Consider the following 17493-nt stretch of genomic DNA (forward strand, 5'->3'; position numbering starts at 1 on the left):
AAAATGGCCCAAATGTTTTCCCTCTTGTTCTCCCTCTCCGGCCGGCTGATTTCCTCGTGCTCGCCCTGCCCCCCATCCTTCTTGCTCACTCATCCACCCTCACACTCGTTCACACTCATCTTTTCACACCCAGGTAAAGGCCAGGTGGGACTTCAGATGATCCGGCTGTTTTTCTTTCTGCCTCAGACGCTTCCTCAACTGTGTCCACTCCTTCTCACCCAGACTCCCCGACCTCCTCCGTGCCCCTCCCTCGCACCAGCAGAGCCCTGAGGGCAGAAGACCTGGTTCTAGCTCTGCCTCTTTTACCAACCGGTTCCATGGCTGTGTGACATGGGCCAAGTCACTCAACATCTCTGGGCCTTCTTTAATTTCCTGCTTCCCAGCAGAGGCAAGAAAGCTACCAGTTCAGGCTTAGATCACTTTCTTCTGCGTTATCTCAGATGCTCTGAGTTAAGGCCCCTTCTGCCTCTTAAATTCCCCCACTGAGCCATTGAGTGGATTCAGTCTTATTTGACAGCCTGTGTGCTGACCTGAAATTACTCCATAGCCTTTTCCTGGTACTGAAGAGACAATCATTTTATTTTGAGCTGGGAATTAACACAAGGTCAGGAGAAAATAGAAAGTTCAAGAGGATGATTCCCTCTTGACTTAAGGGAGACAGAGTGTCGTGGCATCTCACTTGGAGTCCATTCCTTTTACTTCTTCCAGATGTCCCTGGCAGAGGTGACTGGGGAAATGGGGGGGGGGGGGAGAGGGAGGGGCAATGGTCAGTTTGGCCCTGCTGATGGGGGAGGGGTGGTGAAATCAGGGTAGAGACCCTACGTTTCCTGAGCTCAACTCACCAGAAGGATCCATTTCATTCTGTGGCCCCCTGTCACTTTGCCCCAGCCTCCATGGATAAAGAGAGCTAGAATTCATTGAGGACACCTCACATGGCATACACTGTCCCCCGGAGTCCTTGCAGCAGGCCTACAGGTCAAGTGCGAATGTCATTCCCATTGTAGGGGTAGTGAAACTGGGGTACGATGAGGCAAGTGTCACGGGGTGTGTCAGTGGTAGAGCTGGGTCTGCAACCGGCCAGCGGTCTGCACTTGAACTAAGCTTTGATCACCACACCATGCTGTCCTGAGTGGCCTCCTGGTGGCAAGGTGAGATGGGAAGATGAGATTTCAGGACAGAGTCTGAGTTTTAGTCCTCCTCTGCTACAGACTCACTCTTCGTACCTTGGGCAAGTCCCTTACCCTCTCTGGGCCTCAGTGGCCCATTCGAAAATGGAAGCAAGGGACCAGTGGGACCCCAAGTCTGCGGTCAGTATGGTATTCCGTGGCTTTCTGGAGCAGGATACTTGCAACAGTGATTAAGAGTCAGTGAGCTGTGGTTAAATCCTGCCTCAGGAGCTTGTGGCCTCAGGAAGGTTATCCAACTTCTCTGATGCGCCGGCTCTCTGTCTGAACAAGGGAGAGAAGATCAACACTTATTGCTTGAGGTTGCTGTGAGGACAGAGGCGTGGAGCATCTGGGATCATGCCACGCCCCCATTTGTGCCAGCTCCCTTATTGTGGATTTAGGATCTCTCTTGGCAGACCCATGGGCTTGGAATGGGGGCTTGTTACCTGACATGGGGAGTCCCCTGTTCCGGAATTGGAGGCATGCCATCCCCAAGCGACGTTGTCCATGGTTTGCCATGAGCCTTCTGGAATGCCCTGGGGTTTCCCGACCAAGATACCATCTTGTACCTTACAGATACTCAAGTGAGAAGGACCTGGGATGAGTTAGTTTGGCGGCATTCAACTTCCTTGTAGCCACAGAACTCAAAGAAAGTTCGACAGGGAGCCTCTGAGAAATCATTTCAAAATGGAGCTCCCCTATCGGAGTGGCCGTGGGGGGCTGCTCAGCCCTCCCCATCTCCTCCCGCCACTTTGATAGCTTCTGAGGCACTGGGGATCCCCATTTGACAATCACAGGCCATTAGGTGGTAGATAATGACACTGGGACCCCGAAAGGGGCAGTAACGCATGCGGGAATCAGAAGCCGGAGCATCTGTTACGTTATTTTCACTAGCGGGATCATTTTCTGTCTTTATAAGAGAGCTCACCTGTGTTTCTTTTGTCCATCCGTCTTAATTAATCACCTAGAGATGCATCTTTCAATATTGACACTGACTAAGCAGCTAACATTTCTGAATTATTCTGTCCCCTCCCTTCTTCACAAGCCATACATAAAGGCTGGAAGGGTATTTATTGCTAAATCAAGGAAAATGGGGCTTTTTATTTGGAAGCCTTTGAAACAAAGTGTTTACTCAAATAATCCTGCCTGAGTTGGCAGGTGTTTGGAAACCTAGGGAAATGTGTTTGGCTCAAATAAAGAAAGAGTGACCTGCACGAATTCACAGATGCTGTGGTCTGTAGGGGCTCTCAAGGGTCCTGTTTAAATGAAGCATCTTTCCCCACTCACTCCCTACATCCCCCCTTTTGCAGCACGCCCCCCTCAACACCCAGTCTTCAGAGATCACATGGTCTTCCTCCCTCCAAACCTAATTTCCGCACAGACTTAGCCCATAGTGACCCGCCACGTGGAGAGCTTTAGTGAGAATCAATAGGCAGGGGTTCCTGGTGTGGGCTTCACGCCTCCCGAATGTAAAACACCATGGCAGCGAGAGTAAGATGGATGCTGGCCAAACATCCCTGGTATCGGGGCACGATGGGTCCCCCCCCCCCCCACCGCTGCCTGTTTGGAAGGCAAGAAGACATGGCCCAGGGAGGAGGCTTGGTGATTTGCCCAGGGTCATGCGATGACTTTGACGCAGAGTCTGTGGTCTCTCGGGCTCCTGGAGGTCCTGTTCAACACCCCTCTTTGCTGAAGCCTGGCTGCCCTTCGCTCTCTGATCTAGGTAATGAAGCTGTTCTGTAGGACCTGTGTGGGCAAAGATTGGAGTGGAGGGACCTGTTCATTAGCAGCTGGCTCTTCAAGGGCAGAAACTGGTTTCACTAGGAGCGATGCTGTCAGAGCAAGTAGAGAGAGATTGGCTTTCATTTGCCCAGGGCCCGTGGCGCCCCCTCCCAGGATGATGGGACGCCCAAGCCTGGAGAAGACCGGTTCCCAGCCGGAGAGACACATGTGAATTCAATTCAAGGCTGGCAAGGCCTGCGCCTGGCTTCCCAGTGCACTGTGAGCTCCGGGAGTGGGTGGGAACACGGTCTTCTCCAGGCCCAACCCTGGCCGCCCAGCAGATGTGTTTATTTCTTCCTTTTCCACTTGGGAGGCAGAAGTCTGGCAGGGTGGTTAAACAGGAGCAGCCCTGGGGCCAGGCTGCCCGGGGTGTAGATCCAGCTCTGACGGCCCACACCTGGGAGCTGAGGCTAATAACTTCCTGGGTTGCCATCTCCTTATCTGTAGAATGGGGTACTAATAATCCCTTTCTCCTAGGGTAGTGGGGAGGCCTTAGTGAGATAATCTCGCATGAAGAGCTTAGAGCCATGCCCCACAGACGGGCTAGGCAAGCAATTTACATGAGCTATTGATTGGATAATCTCTGATGAGTGTGTGTGTGTCTCCATTTTAAAAAAAATGGAGTTCATCACTTTTTTTTCTGATTACGAAACTCACTAACATACCTATGCCAGCTACCAAAAGAGATCCATGGGTAATGTTTTGCTCTATTTCTTTCTAGTTTTTACTCCGTGTAGTGTGTGTGTGTGTGTGTGTGTAATCGGGCATGTGCTGACAAAGTATAATTTTCTAAAAGCTAGAAATCCTCTAAGATCTCACCCAAATCTGCAATAAACATGGCTCAAAGATTGATTTAATTCACGAGCAGGGGAGCCGGTGAGACGGCGAAGCCGGGTCTCAGGAGAATTAGACACACGGTGGTTAGCAGTTATGTAAGCATCGGGGCAGTAGGGGCTGGGTCCGATAGAAAACAGTCAAATGCCCTTTGGGACAATAAAATCGTAAACTTCGGGGCTAGTTTCTCTACCAGACCCCCCCCCCCAATATCTACTCCAAGTTCACAAGTAACTTGACATGAGTCAAAGTTAGATTCTTCTAGAATCCTCTACTGTGGATAATTAAGCAATCCGTAGGTGGGCTCGCTAAACAAGACTCCATGATGATGTTGGAAAGACGGGCCTCTCCTCGCCTGGCTTCCCACTTTTGCATCATCTGCATTAACAATATCGGTATCTTTGCGCAATTTGCCTTTGGTATCTACTGCAACATCACATCTGCTTTCAAAGGAAAGTTCTGAGGAAGGACAGGAATGCCCCCAAAGGGTGTGACCTGCTCAGACACAGCTGGTGGAGGCCCCTCCACCTCGGGGTCCCAGGATAGCTGCTCTTGCCCCCCCCCCCCCATCACATTTTCTTGGATTCATCTCCATCTCTCTTTCTCTCTCTCTCTCTCTCTCCATTTAGACTGAATTTCTTGAGGTCAGGGATTTGCTGAGTTTACTGTCTTCTGGCTCCTTCCCCTCTAAGCACCTGCTGTGTGGGGCATGGTGATTCTTTGGGGAAGCTTTGCTGAATGAGTGAACGTGGATGGTAAGAGGCCTGGCCTGTGTCACTGATGGGGGGACAGGTATGCCTTTCGGAACAAGCAGGGCCCCTCTCCTGGGCTCGGCTGGGTCCAAGCAGTGTCACAGCATTTCCTCCGCCCTAATCCCCGATTCTGTCTTAGAAGGTCTTCCACAGGCAGTCCAGAAAGCCATCTTGGCTCTTCTCCATAGGACTCCCATGACTGAGTTCCTAGCTTGCTTTCCTAATCAAGGTCTTCAAGGGGTAAGAAGTTCTTGGCCACCTCAAGCTGGGGAGGGAGAGGCGTGCCTGGGATTAATCTCCACACTATGAATTTTAAACTGCTCTTCCACGTGTTGGGAAAAGCCATCAAAATGCTAATGGCTCTGCGGTCTTACCTCCCGCAGACCCTTCTCGGCATTAGAATATATTTACATGGACTTGAGCTGGGAAGAATTGCAGAGACGTGGGGTGCCCTTTTCCCTCCAATCCCACCGCAAGCAAGCCTGGAGGGCCATAAAGTCTGAATGACAAGACCCCCCCACCCCCAGCCCCAGGTTTCAGAGGAAAGCTGCTGTGGTTATGGGGCGGGCCCCTTCCCTGGGCTCGGATTACAAGTTCTTAGCTGCTGGTTTCCTTGCTAGCAGCACGGTGGCCAGTTTGGAAACATCTCTATGTCCTGTGGCTTTTGAAAACTGCTCCTCTCCGAGGCAGAACATCCCCGGACAGGTGTTCCTGGATGCATAAGACCGTACAGTGGGTCCACATTGAGTTCAAGGTCTGGAACACGTGGAGACACAAAGGCCACTTCAGCTCTAAGACAGTCTTGCCCGTTCTTGAGCCCTGGGCTAGAAGCACTGGGCTGTTGTTGAAATCTTTGAAAGCCCAGCTATCTTTGCTCAAGTAGACAATGGCTTGAGGACCTCCACATGTACCCTCTAGAGGACAGATGTGATGGGGGCAGCCCAGGGCAGGCTGGATTCAGCAAAGGGGCTCGGGGGCCTTTGCGCACAGACCAGATCATGGACTCTCAAACTCTCTTGGCTCAGTTCTGCTCTGTGACTGTGGAAAAGCAGCTGGACCTCTCTGAGCATCAGCTCCTTCCTTTGCTAAGGAAGAGGAGGACACTGGCCACTTGGTGGACGAATTAGAGAGTTCACATATTTCCTTTTTTCTTCATGTGGATGGTGCAGTGGAGCCGGGTGGGGTGGGGGGGATGGAGGGCCAGCCTCCCCCCTCAGAGAGAGAGAGAGAGAGAGGTCCCTTAAACCATCAGGTTCCTCCAGGTCCCCATGGTGCCAAACACCCAGGTCTGGAATGCTGGGCACTCTCCTGGCAGGGGTGCTGGGGACCCGTCCGGAGAATGAGTGGGCCTTTCTGGGCAGACATGGTTGCTAGAATGACGTATGCTTTTCTGTTTTCCTTTTTCCATGAGCAGTGCGCCCATGTTTACTTATGTAAAGCTGTGGGGCCTCAGGCTCCCTTTCCTCCTCTGAGAAATGGGAAGAGTGTAAGAGGAAGGACAAAGATCAAAAGGAAAGAGAGCTCCAGGGGATGGACAGCCTTTGTCCTTGCCTCCTTCAGGTGATGAGAAAACGCTTGCAGACAGGGCAAAGAGGGGCAAGTGCAGGGCTAGGCCCACTGGGGCAAGGGGTCTTAGGCTCCCAGAGGCCACATGTTCTTCATGCTCAGGTGGGCATCGTGGAGGAGTCCAGATCTCACAGGTGCTACTGGGGAGGGCACAAGAGACCCAGGCTCGCCTGCCTTCAGGAACCCCCAGACGTCATGGGAACGTGGGGACAGGAGAGATGTTGATTCCTAGTGATGGCTGCATGGAGAATAAGCTTCACGTGTTAACTTACAGGGTTGTATATGCCCTCTTCCCTGGCCCTATCACCATCCCCATGCTACCCAGAGCTAATGGGCTCAGACTGACTCAGAGTCCTTTCCAGCTGGGTGGACCCTCCAGAGCCCTTGCTAGCAGTACCGGCACCTTCTGCGCTGTGCCCAGTTCCAAGCAGGGAGTGGCCCTCTACTCCCCAAGTGGAAAACAACAACAACAAAATCCCAGTCTTTCTGAGGATGTCAGGGCTCCCAAGTCAGCCCTACTTGTGACCCTGGGGCACACTTAGCAGGCCCATTTTGGGACTCATTATGGAAACTAAGCTGGATGGGACTGAATGACAAGGGCAGGTTGGGCAGGCAGCGCAGAGAAGCTCTCCCTCCTGTAGCAGAGTCAAGGGCAGGTGGAGAGGAGGTAGAGACCTAGAGACCAAGGCGATGGGAAAGGGCTTTGTGCAGCGGTGCTGGGTGGGGGTGGGGTGATGACTGTTGTTGAGTCACAGAACCCAGCAGGAACTCATCCCCCGAGCCTGTCTTGGCTCCTCTTCCTCTGGCCCACCCCCACACCACCCCCCTGCATTGTCAATTTCCAGTACAGCAAAACAAAGCCCTGGCTTAGCTTTGGAGCCAGAAAGTACATCACTTTTATCTGTCAACAAGCGATGCATCTGGCTGGCAGTGGCCCAGGCTGGCATCGCTGTGGGGAGAAGGACCAAGGCTGCACTGGCCTCCAGGCTCCCGCTGACGATGCTGTCCCTTCTTGGGGCATGTGATCAAGAGTCTTTGTGGTCACGGGGCTCGGAAGGACGCCTGTTCCCCCAGGAGTGAGGTAAAGCAAGGGGAGCATACAGCACAGGAGAGAAGCACTGAGGGCAGAAGCTAACGAGGAAAAGACTCCTCATCTTCCTCCTGATCTGATCACCTTCCTCCCTCCCTCCCTTCTGTCACTGCTGCCTCTTCCAGGAAGACCTCCCTTTCACTTCCCCTAGAATCCTACTGACTTGGATTTCTAGGACATCAGCTCTGAATCAGTGGTCTTCAACATCACGTGGGAACGTGATGTATAAAACAGGAGCAAGTCAGGCTGCTGTGAGCCAAGTGTCAGGGTGTATGTATGAAGTGTGGTCTCCACCTCTTGGTGCGGGCCCCCAAGGGAGAGAGGGACAGGTCTGGAGCGTAGAACTTGGAACCGCTGATCATGGCCACTGTCCCTTCGATGGAAAGTAGCAGCACTAGCTTCTGTTTATGTAATTCCCACATCCTCTATTGGTTGAGCACCTGGTAGGGTCGGTCCCCGTGGGAATCCCTTGTGGCCCATTAGTGCCTCTGACCCCCAGCTCAGGCCAGTGGGGTGGGGCTCTGATTGCCCACACACTGCAGGTGAATCACCTGAGGTTTACAGGGGTAACGAACTTCGCCAAGGTCACACAGGGGGCGAGTGGCAGAGCTGAGATGGAAACCCAGGCCTGTGGACCATGAGTCCTGGTCTGTGGCCCACTGTTGGGTGCTGAGGGCTCCCTACCCACTGCCTGGCAGACAGCAGGCTCTAGAGGCATATCTGTTCTCCTAGAAGCTCTCTCTCAGGGAACCATCCAAAGGATGCCCTGCTGTCCATGTGGCCTGGCCCTTCTGCCATTTTGGGGTCTCCCAAATGGCATCTTTGCAAGGGAGCTTGAAACCCCCATCATCAGCCATCCATCTGCTCTGGACCAAGCAGTTGGCCTGTTGCAGACCTGTCGCATGGCTGGCCAACCCCCTGCCCCACAGCCTGGGGCTGGACTCAGACACAGGGAAACTTCGATCTTCACTACCTGGTCTTCACCACCTGGATCAAGACCAAGGCAAGATGTAACTCTGACCCTTCCTTCCTGAGGCCTCATCTTGTGGGTCCACAGCTAGGGCAGTGAGGAGAGATGAGGTAGAGCTGGGGGCTGCCGATGTTCATTGTGTGGTCTCTGCATAGACCCAGAAACTCTAGAGGGAGAAAGCAAGGGATCACCCGTAGCTGCAAGAGGCTCAGCCCCCCGGGGTCCAGAGAAAATTATACAAGTGGTTGAGTCATTTATTCCCTCTCTCCTCCCATTAACTTAGTTCTGTCTTGCTGTTGTTAATTTCACCCATCCTTTTGTAGATCAGTTCCCCTTCAACCCGGCTGTTTATCCATCCCTGCCTTCATCTGCCCTGCTGTCATCTATCCCTCCATGCATGTGTCCATCCATCCATCCATCTCTCCTAGCACCCTTCCCTCCATCCATCTTTATTTGCTGAGTCAGGAGCTGAGACCACAGAGGAAGTAAGAGACCATCTCTGTCCTCGAGGAGCTCAGAGTCTGGTAGAGGAGAAAAACCACGCAAAACAAAACACATGCAACACTGTGATGACTTGACCACTTAGAGAGACAAATTGTTAGTGGAGCCCAGAGCCCAATCATGCCTGTGCAGGTCTTGTGCAGACAAGAGGAAATGTTGAAGAAAGATTTTGAAGGATGAGTAGGAGTTTGCCAGGCGTTTTGGAGAGCGGGAGAAGAGGTAGAGTTCAAGGTTAAGAAAGGAAGAAGGGACTGTGGGGCAGAGTGAGCAGGAGTGAGGTTGGGCCAAGCATGTCATGGTGGGTGCGAGGGCATGTTGGTCCCAGTGAGTTCAGTGTGACTGTGGGGTCTGTGCATATTGTGAGGACCTGAAGGCCCATATGATGATCAAAGGCCCATATGTAGGCAAAGGGAAGCCAGGGGACCCACTGACGCAAGAGAGAGACATATCTCTGGGCTCCGTCTGACAGCAAACCAGGGGGCAGTTTGGAGGGAACAAGGCCACAGCCTAGCAGACCAGCTAGGAGCCCTTCTGCAGCAAGCTGATGGACAACACTAGGGCTCAGTCCTGGCAGGGAGAGGCAGGGGCCATGGAGAAAAAAGGTCACGGGTGACTTTGGACATGTGAGATGGTGGAGAGACAGGGGCTGGGAAACCAGAGAGGAGTCTGTGATCTGAGTACTGTGTTTGGGAAGACTCGGGAGACTGTGTCCTCACGGCACGCACACCCCTGGGTACATTGGTTTAAAACTAGAGCGGGAAACATCAGCGTCTTGGCTGGGTCTCATCCAGGACGCTGAAGTTCCTTCTCAGGACTTTTCTCACAAACCGAGGGCTCGTTTCCCACACACAGAGCAGCGTGGCTTCGTTCCGAAGGAAGAAGAAGAGCAACGCTTGAGCTAGACCTCAGACAACAGGAGAACTTGGCTCCTAGTCGTCACGTTCCTTGCCCTTGATTGAGCGCTTCCTCTGCTTCATGGATTTTAAGGCACCCTTTCTTTGATTTTTTTCCTATTTTAAGGTCTCCAGAACCAGGATGTGTCCCTACACGTAGTGTTGCGTCATAATTCACTAAGCGAGGCCCTCGAATAATGGTGCTGTTATGAGCCTGGGAGTCTTAATTCAAGAAACTGGGGCAGTGTGTGCTGGGCTCTCTGGCGTCCTGTCCGTCTGTCCATCTTTCATGTGATTCTCACAACATCATATGAGCTATCTGCTGTTGTTTGAGGTTTCCCAGATGAGGACTGGAGGCCTGAAGCAGGGAGGTCACATGCTCACAGTGACAGAGCCCGTCAGAAGCTCTCAAGGCGTCTTTGTTCAAGGCAAGAACGAGCCTCGGGCGGAGAAGGTGGTGGCTTTTCCTCCCGGCAGCCAGAGACAGCTGGGTCAGTGGTGAGCACCGGCTCCCAGTGCACCATCTTCCAAAGCCCCCTCTTGTTACCCAGCCCTTTCCCCCTCTTGGTCCTAAACCCTGGGATTCTCTTCCTGCTCCCAGGAGGGCTCCCGCTCTGACATCTGTGGTGACACCCCCCTCCACCCCACTCTCCGGAGAAGAAAGGGCCGGAATGAGATCTTGGGAGAAGTGGGGGGTTGGGCGGGGGGGGGGGAAGAAATTCTGAGCCCAGCTGGTTTCCCTCACATAATGCAGATTTGCTTAAATGGGAATTAGGATTAGTGCTGGATTTTGCCTTTCCTGGCACCAGTAATAAACTAATCTCCTCTCAGGCTGCAGCAAGGCAGAATTCCATCGAAGACGGAAGACGGCTTCAGGCTCAGGAGTGCAAAGCCTGGAAAGTAATTTTATTATTAACAGGCTCTGCCCACACCGCCTGACACGCCGCCCGCAGCTCCCGCCCGACGTGGCTGCAGCCTCTAATTTCGTTAATGTGTGACATTCACCCAGGCTGCGTGGCTGATGGGCACGCTTGACATTAATACGTGTTCCTCATGGTCCCCAGAGCTCATAAAAGCTCATTATCAGTTCTGAGCCCATAAATGTAGTTCCCGGCTCAGGTGGGCCCGAGTTCTTCAGACATGTCCCCAGGCAGTGGAGCGGTGGCCGTCTTGCGGGAGCCAAGAGATAAATGTCTCCCTTTGTCCAGGGGACTTGGCTTTCCAGGCTACCAGAAGGTGACCAGAAAGACAACTCGGCAGGCAGAAGAGCCCAGAGTGTAAATTTACATCCAAGAAAAGGGGACTCCTTCTGTCCTGCTCTCTGGGGGGAATCAATCCGCTGTTTGGGGAAAGTGGTTTGTCGGAAGCTATTCAAATATGGACACACTTCCAGGCATCCAGGCTGTGGACTTGCTCGAACGTTCCCATGTGGTGATGTAAGTGGGAAGGGGATGGTAGCAACAAGGTTGTAGCAGCTGGGAATGGAAATATCCCATGTATGTAAGGTGGGAGAGCTGAATAAATGATGGTCCACACCTAGAAGGAGGGCAGAAGACTCCAGAAGGTCTCCGTATTCTCGGATCCATGGGTAGACCTCATGGCAACTGCTAGCTGGGGATGCAGAATGTGTGTGGTAAGATCCCAACTGTGGCAAGTGTGTGTGAATCCCACCATCTCCATGGGGGCCCATGCAGGCACAGTCTCTTTCTTTCTCTATCACACACACACACACACACACACATACACACACACACACACATAAATGGTTGCACAGAAGAAAGCCTAGAGGGTCATGTTACAGAGATTTTGCAGTGGTCCTATGAACTACAATGGATGGATAAGGAAGAATGCTCACTTTTGTAGTTACAGTCAAAGCTATGTACATGTACGTCTGTATCCCCAGCCATAGATCCGTGCCTTTGTCTAGGGATGGATATGGGTATGTGTATGTGTATAGATCATGAATTCCTTTGATTGTAGCCTAGGTCTGCTCCGTGATATGTGACGTTTCCTGGGTTGACTCTGCCTGGGTGGACTTTGGAGGCAAAGAAAGCCAACTGGGGTCACGTCTTTGGGCCAAGCCCTGTTCCCCATCAGTTTGCAGGGAGTCCCAAGAAGTTGCTGTCTGCGCCATGTGCACTGAGCTAGGATCTGTGGAGCAGACCCGGTGCTCGTTGCTCTTGTGCCTGTGTCTCTCCCCACAGCCCCATGGACATGGTACTGATGCCAGGTTTGACCTCCCACAGACCTGCCTTCTAGTCCCAGCTCTGCCGCATTTGGGCATGACGGCCTTGGGCAAGTTATTTAACTCCTCAGGGCTCGTGGCCCTCATCCCCAAAGCGGGGACACTGGCTCATGGGATCGTCAACATCAGCGTCTGAGACAACGTGAAACTTGACCGCAGCTTCTTTGGCGCAGCCGGTCCTGAAGGGCAGGAGTCTGGGAGATTTGGGGTCAGGGGACTCGGCTATCCCATCTGTGCTGTCAGCTCTGCTCTTTTGTTCCTCGGCTGTGCATGGGAACAAGCCCGTCCCCCAGGGCTGGCCTCGGCTTGGGCTGGCAGGTATGCGGCCTGGACGTGGTGAATTTGATCCTTCTCCTGTGACCCGGGGGTTCTCTGTCAAACTGACAGAGAGGAAGTGGGGGAGAGGCTGGGCTTCTGGCCCCCGCACTCGGGGGCTGAGTTGTTTTTTCACTACCGAAGACCTCTCTTCTTTTCTATCTCTTCATGGTTACCAGATCTGGGAAATGTTGGTCTGCCTTCAAAGCCTGCATTCATTAAGCCATGATTAATTCTCCTTCGCATTTTCACCATTACTCAGAAAGCATTTTTTTCTTTTTCTTTTTCTTTTTTTTCCCCGCCTGAGGAGAGTGGAGTTTCTACAACCGGTTGGTAATGTTCTAGCCAGAAACAAAGACATGTGATTAGCATGCGTGATGTCATCACGCCACACTGTACAGGCTCCTGGGCTGATTTTGGAAGACTGAAAATATGTGCCAGTCTGTAGGCTCTGGGGACACCTCCTGGAAGCCTCCGTGAGGCTGGGTGCTTGATTCTGTCTTTCTGGCCACAGCCGCCCCACCTGGCTTCTGCACTTGCAGAGAGAGAAGGAGAGAGCAGGAACCTAGGCGACAGGGACATGCCTGAACTGAGGTGGCCCTCAGCAGCCACAGGCCCCACTACCTGCTGCCTTTTTAAAATTTATGTCTCTCTCTTCTCCTTCTAGAATTTATCCCGAAGCCATCGAAAGGACACCTCAAGAGAATCCTGAGTCTCCCAGAAGGAACAGACACCAGCTGAAACAGGTATGGTTTGGCCACATGGCAACATGGCGGCGGCTTCTTCAAATAAGAGTCTGATCTTCTCTCCTTTTCTCTTTCTACTCAACGAACCCTCCATGGCCAAGTGAGAGAGCTTTCATTTGGTGCCCGAGGGCAGGGCAGTCAAAGGGCGCCTTCCCTCTTATCCCCAACCCAGACATTTCTTCAGTGTTGGGGAGCACGGCTGAGGTGTGAGGAGAGAGAGGCTGGCGCCAAGGTGGGGTCTCACTGGGGCTGGCGTGTGCCCCATGAATGGGCCGCCCATCATGGGCATTCCTCAGGGTCGGTCCAGGAAGTGAGGGTTGAAGCACGGAAGGCAGTGAGCCCTCCCAGGGAAGGCAGAGCGCTTCCCTTCTCCCCACTTCCACACCCACCATAGTCTTGGGATTGTGAGAAGAAAAAACCGTCCTAGAATGACTCCCCCACCCTCCATCTCAGGACTGTCTTTTGGATACAGTTTGCATTCCAGGATGGAAATGACAATAGAAAAGTCTTGGTTTTCTTCTTGGGTTCCAGAAGCTTCTTGGGCTGCCCACAATCCCAGGACTAGTGATGGGCTGCGTGGCTTCATGGAAGGTTCCTGAATGAAGAGCCAGGACAGCCAGGACATCTGTCCTCTGGCCCAGTCTGGACCACCATTGTGCCTCAAGGGTCTTCAGAAGTCATTTCTCTCATAGGGCCTTGTTTTTCTCACCAGTAGAATGGGCAGCAATGACTGGAATCTCTGTCCCAGGCCTTAGGGCCTCAGTTTCTGAGGTTCCCAGCCCCAGGCTGAACCAGAGGAAGTGACGGGTGTGGTGAGGCAGCAGGGAGGCAGAGAGGGGGTGGGGGCTTGGGGAAGGTTGTGAAGAGGAAGGACATTGGAGGCTCTGAGGAGATTTGATTGCCAGTGTTAGCCAAAGGCTGCCTCAGACCCTCAGTGGAAAGACCACAGAGTCTGAGAGGCAGATGGACTGAGTTTGAGGCCTGGCTGATGGGAGACCTTGGATCAACCAGCACCAACAGATCTTCGGCATGCCAGGCTCTGTGCTAGGCACAGGCCCCGCACTGTCCATTCAGTCCTCATAACGGCCCCGTGGTCTTGGCACCACAGTCGCCTCCATCTTAGAGAGGAGAGAACTGGGCCTCAGAGATGTGAAGTGACTTGCTCAAGGTCACACAACAGCGAGTGAGATATGGTGGAGTTTTGAAGCCGTCTGAACGACCCTACAAGGCTCGTGTATTTTCCTTTGAGTGCCTCCATGACTTGAATCTTAAGGTTAACCAAATCCTTTAAGCCAGATCACCTCTTGAAATTTCATCGCTTGAAAGGACATAAAAATGATTTGTTTCCTTATTCTGGATTTTTGGCTTTGACACTTGGGGCTCGTTGTGACGTCTCTGCAGGTCTTGGTTTTCTGATCTCTAAAATGGGAGCATAATGCTACCCAGGGGGGTGTTCTGGGGAGAAGATGAGATGAGGGAGGTACAGACCCTTCCCTAGCCACCCCCCACCACCGCCTTCCCACCCCAAGACTGCTGGTACGAGGGTCGATGGGATGTACACACTGTGGGGTGCCGTACCCCACCATGTGATGGCATTTGTGGTTCCAGCTGCTTCTGGCACCGTGGTTGAGAAGCACTGGGCCACTTTCCCGGTCACTGATCTGATACCTGCCTCATCCTTTCACTTCTGGAGTGTACCGCCAGCCGGCTGCGGTGTCTCAGGCCGGAACCCAAGGCATGGTGGCTGGCTCCCAGAGGCAGATAATGCAAGGCCAAACGGCCCGGGTAGACAGTGGCTGGGGAGCTTGAGGCCTCCATGTCGTGCGGCTCACCCCACCCTGCCGGCTGCCTGGGCCAAAATCTCACCCGCAGCCTCCTGGCAGCCAGCCCTGCTCCCCCCAGGAAGCCACTGGCTTATCACAGAGCCAGTATCCCGCGCGCTCTTCTTAATCAGGAGAAGGCGCTGAAGCGAGTCAGGAAAAGCTTAACTTCCCCAGGACTTTTCTGCTGGGGATGTTTCTCCATCAGGGGAAAACCATGGGCCTCCGTGTACGAGAGGCAGGAACCTCTTTAGCACAGAGAAAAGCAGCCGGGGTGCTTTTGTTCTTGGTTTGCCTTCAGGAGGGTTGCAGGGGAGCAAAGCGATTCGGATTCACCACCCAACCCCCTCGTTAGCTAGGAAACAGATCGGTGTAGAGTCCCGGGGAAGGACAAAGAGGACCGTCACCGGGAGGCAGACAAGCATGTGCCACTGTGGGAAATGTCTGCTGGCCTTTGGGGCCCGGACTGGTGGAGGCTGGGTCCCAGCTCCGCTTTTTGGGAGCTCTTTGACTCCCGTGAGTGCTCTCGTGTCCAGAGTCTCCGTTTTTTCACCTGTCAAATGGGCAGATAGCATGCGCCTCACTGGGGGGCTGTGATGGGGAGGATCCTCCTGCTTGCTCTGAACAACAGAAGCGCCCTGGGATCATGTGGCCTCCCAAGGTGACCTCCTTGAAGAGGCTTGGGCTCTTGGGATGGACGAGTCGGGTGTTTGTGACCAAACAGGGAGGTTACCGTGGAGACACATACCTCTTTTTGCACGCGTGGTCTAAAAAAGGGCCAAGAGGGGGGCCTGGGTTGTGTCAGCTCTCTGTTCTGACACCCCGGCGTGTGGGGCACACCCCAGGTGTGGGTGTGAACAGTTCTTCCTGAGCCTTTATCCCGTGGTTTACACTTCCCTCCCGATGACATTTACAGGACCCTTTCTGTAGATAATCGCTGGTCCTCCCCACACCCCAAGATGTAGGTGTTAATAAGCTTTTTATAGGTGAGGATAGCTGGGATTCAGAGAAATTGTAAATTATTCCGGGTTTCATCTCCAAAAAGCGGTCAGACTGGGACCTAAACACAGGCCTCCTGTCCCAAGGATGCTGTGTTGGCCACAGCACCCACAGTGCCATCAAATCTATCCCACGTGGCAGCCACCCTTCTACACCTACAAGGTCTACAGCCACTCCCCACAGCACCGCGGTGGCTTCCCACGTTGCCAGTGACAGCACTCGTAGACCCTCCGTGACTCCCCAGAGCACCCCCAGAGGCACCCACAGTATCCACAAGGCCCCCCACAGGACTCAGGGCATCACCCTGTCTCGCTCATTGTGGCCCTCCTCCTGCATTCTCCACCGAGCCTTGCATGGAATTCGGAGCTCTGGGAGAAAGAGGTCCCCTTGATGGTTTTAATCCCCCCAGCCAGCCCTCTCCAGCAGGCTGAGTGAGCTAGTGAAGGCAGTTTCCAGGAAGCTGGGGCTCTTTCCCATCCTGGGATCTGACAACAAGAAGCAGGTGGCAAGGATGGGATGACAGAAGCCTGGCTGCCCCAGGAGAACCTGTATCCAGGTTCCAGTTTATCTCCTTTTTCTTTTGTAGCTCACGCTTTTGAGTGTTATACCTAAAGATCTATGGCTATATCCAAGGTCAAAAAGATTTACCCCTTTGTTTTCTTCTAAGAGTTTTATGGTTTTTAGCTCTTATATGTAGGTCACAGGTCCATTTTGAGGTAAGTTGGGTATATGGTGTGAGGTAGGGGTCCAACTTCGTCCTTGGGCATGTGGTTATCCAGTTCTTCTAGCCCTGCTTGTTGAAAGGGGCTTTTCCCATTGATTAGTCTTGGCGCTCTTATGGAAAATCAACTTGCCGTGGGGTCTAGGTTTGTTTCTGGGCTCTCAGTTCCATTCCATCTGTCTATGTGTCCTTAAGCCTTTACCATGCTGTTTTTGATTCTTATAGCTTTATATGTAATTCCTAGAGGACCCCTAGTCTATTCTAAAGATCCCTGGTGATTCTAATGTACCTCCTAATGTCCCTGGAACTTAAGAGGAAAATGAGGGTGGTTGGGAGACTTCCAGAATGATCTAAAGCAGTGCAACATAGAGAGGGTGCCGCCCTGAGGGAAGCCGTGGTTATTGGGGTAAAGAGGTCATGATGGAATTGAGAGAAGTCAGGAAGGGAGATGTTCCGATCCTCCCCAATCCTGGAAAGACCTTGGAGATGCCAAAGGTGAGAGTGAAAGCCAGTGGTCCCGCTGAGCTTGATGAACCTCCTACCCACCCCCAGGATGATTTGGAGCAAGATCTGGATGCTAGTCACAGCTCTGTTCCCCTGCATGACCCCGAGCAGATTGTTTGACATCACTAAGCCCCTCACTGCCTCTATAAGGTGGATTGGTACCCTCTGCCCCTGGTGCAGAGGGTTGAGTAGGGGTCAACAGGTCAGCTCTGCAAAGGTTGGGAGGGACTTGAAGACAACTGAATGCTTGGCGGAATCTCTACCCCATGGGACCGGGCAAATTGTTGTCAGTTTCCTGCCCACCTGTCTCTATGGACTTGTGGCGTGTAGCCTCCATTGTCACCTATGTTGTCTTGGGCTGCCCTGGGCAGGCTGTGACAGGTTCAAGTGTCTTATTCTGCCGCGCTCAAATATATTTTCTGGTACCCTCCATTTGCTTGGTCACAGAGAAGAGGCATCACCCCCTTCCCTCCAGGCTGCTGTGCGGCATCCCCACTTCACACACTTTACCCTTTGATGGTGAAAGGTCATCACTACTGCTGCCTCCCTCCAATTATGCAGGTCTCGGTGCACTCCTGACTTCCTGTTC

General features: G+C 53.0%; 1 protein-coding gene across 5 annotated transcripts in view; it reads left to right on the forward strand.

Annotated features, from left to right (window-relative positions):
• TSPAN18 (tetraspanin 18) overlaps positions 1–17493 on the forward strand; it is a 175867-nt gene that overhangs the window by 18814 nt on the left and 139560 nt on the right. For all 5 annotated transcript variants that reach the window (XM_032356509.1, XM_032356506.1, XM_032356510.1 and 2 more), the window contains exon 2: positions 12782–12860. The gene's annotated coding sequence lies outside the window, so the exon portion shown is untranslated. The remainder of the gene's footprint in view (positions 1–12781; positions 12861–17493) is intronic.

This window comes from Mustela erminea, chromosome 9 (assembly GCF_009829155.1).
Source record: "Mustela erminea isolate mMusErm1 chromosome 9, mMusErm1.Pri, whole genome shotgun sequence".
NCBI lineage: Eukaryota > Metazoa > Chordata > Mammalia > Carnivora > Mustelidae > Mustela > Mustela erminea.